Source organism: Triticum dicoccoides, chromosome 1B (assembly GCF_002162155.2).
Source record: "Triticum dicoccoides isolate Atlit2015 ecotype Zavitan chromosome 1B, WEW_v2.0, whole genome shotgun sequence".
NCBI classification, from domain to species: Eukaryota; Viridiplantae; Streptophyta; class Magnoliopsida; order Poales; family Poaceae; genus Triticum; species Triticum dicoccoides.
The window spans coordinates 539,265,380-539,269,853 of NC_041381.1; positions in this window are offsets into that span (position 1 = coordinate 539,265,380).

Here is a 4,474-nt window from a genome sequence, read left to right on the forward strand (position 1 = left end):
CTCGCCGGCAACCAGCGCCGCCGCCTGGCTCCCCGCGAGCTCCTCCGCCTCCCAAGCGCCTCGCGCCCCGTCGGCGCCCCTCCGCCGCAGGTCCCGTCCACCGGATCCCAGGACGCCGCCCTCGTCGTCTCCTCCTTCCTCCCCGTCTCACTTTCCCTCTCTCACCCGCAGCCATGGCTGCTGTCGTTCTCTCAGGGAACCGCTGCCGCCGCCGCCATGCATGGTCGCCCCGCCAGTGAAGCTCCTCCACCGCTGGATCCGGTGCCCGGAGGCCCGATCCACCAGTTCCCGGCCTTCCTTGCCGCTGCTTTGCACGGATCAGGCGGATCCAGTGAAGTCAACCGCTGTCGCCACCGCCATGAACGCGCTCGGGAGCGAGCAGAGGAGCTGCTCCTCCCGTGCGCCGCTCGTGGGCCCCGCGTGGGCCACCTCCACTCCATAGGCCCAGCCCAAGCCGGCCTGCCTCCTCCTCCTTTCTGGGCCGAGCCCATGGTGAGCCCCGCCTAGATCCCGCGCCCGTGTGTCATTTTGTATCTGACGCTCACATATTTTTTCCCTGGAAAACGACTAAGTCCCGAGATATTTTGACATTATCATGCCATGTTCATCGCATCATAGCTCCATGCATACTGCTCCATTTTGTGCGTATAATATGTCGAATTGTTCGTCTCGACGAGTACTTCATTTCATTCCATTGCATCATGTTCACTTGAGTTCATCTTGATGCCCGATATGCTGTTGGAAGAGTGCATGTTGCTGTTAATCTGCTGAAACTGTTATAACATGCTCATTTGTCATTTTTGCCATGTTTGATGTGTGCATCCTATGAGGTTGATGTCTACATGTGTTTTGATCTATGCTATGCCATCTTTCCAGAGGTTCTATCCATGTATTTTTGTGAGTTGTGTGCTGAGTGCATCAAGCTTGTTAAGTAGGGTACTTGCTGTTGCTGTTTTCCTGACAGATTCTGTTATATTTTGTTGCTATGTAAACCTGCTGCTACTAGTCATTTCGTGCATTATTCTGGAGATGTTCATTAAGGATGTTTTGTTACAAATGTCCTTCTCTATCCATTCATGCCCCTGGTTGCATTTATGGCCTGCTGTAGCATGTTGTTATCTTGCTCCAAAGTTGCTAAATAATGTTGCTCTTAACCTGTTAACATTAAGTTCAGTTTTGGCCATGTGCTTTTCTAGTGATCCATGCACCCTATGAACTTGTTCTTGCCATGATTAGATTCACAAACATGTATTCTTACTATTGGTTGCCTTTCCATGCCATGTATTGCTCTGTAGTGAGTGGTTCAAGCTCACCAACATGCCTACTTATTACTGTTTCTGCCATGAATGAATATGTAATATAACTTGCCATGTTTACATGGGTGCCATCTTATCTTCTGATCCTTTTTGGCTCATGGTCAGTAAGGGACTTTTGTTCTATGCAATTCGTAGATTCATGTCATGCCTTTGTTTGCCATGATAAGTTCCTGTAGCCTGTTGTTTGATAGCTCTAAACATTGCAACCTGATGTTATTTCCTGATAAGTCTGAAACTGTTAATATTTGCAATCTTCCCATGTCCTTTTGAGCATGTTCTAGTTGTTTCTGGAGATAGCTCAGTGTTCATGTTTTGTCATGACTTACCTGTACTTCATTCCCATGCCTTTTGTTATTATGTTGGGGTGCTGTAGCTTATTGTTTTGATGCTTGCAATATGCCTAGTTGCTGTTTTGGACAGATTGTTGTTATGACTTGTATAGAGTGTATGTGTTGAACCGTTGCTCGGTTTTGAGGGTGCTCTATATGAAACTTGCGTGATTTTGCATGTAGTTTCATATTATCATGGTGCATCCTTGTTTTGGTGTGTTTGCTTGATGTTTGAGTGCATTTTGCATCAATGCCATGTTTAACTTGTTTTGCTCATATCTTCTAGACCATAGCTCCGAACTAAATGAACTTTATATGTAACTTGACTAGAATTTCGTGTAGATCCTCTTGGTGCTCTTTAACTTGCTGTTTAACAACTTCAACTTAATGTTTATTCAGTTCTGGACCAATTTATAAATTTGCATATGAGGACTTACCGGAATTGTTATATGTTGTTTCCGGCCTCATTTAAACTTGCTTTGATGTGATGCTCTTGTATGCATCCTCTCTTGCCATGAGTAGCTCCTTGTAGCCTTGTCATGCATCATACTTGGTTGAGAATCATGCCTTGTCTATGTGTGGTGTGTTTACCATGTTGTGTGCTTCTTCTCGATAGTTCCCGTTTCGTTGCGATCGTGAGGATGCGTTCGTCTACGTGTGGTTCGTCTTCGTGGCTTCATCTTCTTCATGGACTCATTCTTCTTCCTAGCGGGATTTCAGGAAAGATGACCGCTACCCTGGATCTCACTACTATCATTGCTATGCTAGTTGCTTCGTTCTATCGCTTTGCTGCGCTACCTATCATTTGCTCTTCAAGCCTCCCAAATTGCCATGAACCTCTAACCTTTGACACCATTCCTAGCAAACCATTGCTTGGCTATGTTATCGCTTTGCTCAGCCCCTCTTATAGCGTTGTTAGTTGCAGGTGAAGTAGAAGATTGCTCCATGGTGGACAAGGTTATGTTGGGATATCACAATATCTCTTATATTATTAATGCATCTATATATTTTGGTAAAGGGTGGAAGGCTCGGCCTTATGCCTGGTGTTTTGTTCCACTCTTGCCGCCCTACTTTCCGTCATACCGGTATTATGTTCCCGGATTTTGCGTTCCTTATGCGGTCGGGTGATTTATGGGACCCCCCTGACAGTTCGCTTCGAATAAAACTTGTCCAGCAAAGGCCCAACCTTGGTTTTACCATTTGCCTCACCACCACCTATACCCTTCCCTTGGGTCGGCCAACCCAAGGGTCATATTTATTTTAGCCCCCCCGGGCCAGTGCTTGTCTAAGTGTTGGTCCGAACCGAGCAGCCTGCGGGGCCACTTCGGGGAAACTCGAAGGCTGGTTTTACTCGTAGCTTGACTTATCCGGTGTTGCCCTGAGAACGAGATATGTGCAGCTCCTATCGGGATTGTCGGTGCATCGGGCGGCTTTGCTGGTCTTGTTTTACCATTGTCGAAATGTCTTGTAAACCGGGATTCTGAGACTGATCGGGTCTTCCTGGGAGAAGGAATATCCTTCATTGATTGCGAGAGCTTATCATGGGGTAAGTTGGGACACCCCTGCGGGGTATTATCTTTCGAAAGCTGTGCCCGCGGTTATGTGGCAGATGGGAATTTGTTAATGTCCGGTTGTAGATAACTTGAAACCAGATCCGAATTAAAACACATCAACCGCGTGTGTAGCCGTGATGGTCTCTTCTCGGTGGAGTCTGGGAAGTGAACACGGTTTCTGGGTTATGTTTGACGTAAGTAGGTGTTCAGGATCACCTCTTGATCATTGCTAGTTGATGACCGTTCCATTTGTTTCTCTTCTCGCTCTCATTTGAGTATGTTAGCCACCATACTTGCTTAGCCGCTGCTGCAACCTCACCACTTTACCCCTTCCTTACCTATTTAAGCTTTGCTAGTCTTGATACCCATGGTAATGGGATTGCTGAGTCCTCGTGGCTCACAGATTACTACAACAACAGTTGCAGGTACAGGTTATGCGATGATCTTGACGCGAGAGCGATGTTCCTTTGTTTTGGAGTTCTTCTTCTGCTTCTTCTTCGATCAGGGGATAGGTTCCAGGTCGGCAGCCTAGGCTAGCAGGGTGGATGCCGTGTGAGTTTCTGTTTGTGTTTCATCCATAGTCGGATGATGCTCTTATGTAAGATGATGTTTGTATTCCTGTGGCATTGCATGCCTCTTGTATGTATCCCCATCTATTATGTAATGTTGATATAATGGTATCCACCTTGCAAAAGCGTTTCAATATGCGGGTCTATCCTTGGTGGGACCTTCGAGTTCCTTTTTGATAGGGTCGCATATTGGGCGTGACAAGTTGGTATCAGAGCCTCGACCGACCCTAGGAGCCCCCCTTGATTGATCGTGTAGTTTGGTCGTTGTCAAGTCTAGAAGAAAACTGTTTTTGGAGTTTAGTTATATCGGAGAGTAGGAATTCTTTTTACTCCTCAGCCCCTTCATCACTCTGGTGAGGAATCTTGACGTAGGTGTTTTGAACTACTCCTCTTCCCCTTCAAATTTTTCTTTAGGTTCACGCAGTTGGTTTTTCCGATTGCTGGTTCTCAGCTCTTTTGATCTGGTGCATTTCTCGTCAAGCTGATTCGAACCTCTCTCTCTTTGGGAGATCAATCCTCAGCTCTTTTCGATCGATGTTGTTTTCCCTGTCCGAAGTTGTCCATGTTTTTCCCACCCACCCACCCTTTTCTTCTTGGAGCCGGAGTCCGTAATCGAGTATCCATCCTAGTCGTGCGAAGTCTTTGCTTTGTTTCCTCAATGATTTCAACCGGTGTTTCCTCTTGAAGATATTCGTCGGTCCCTTTTC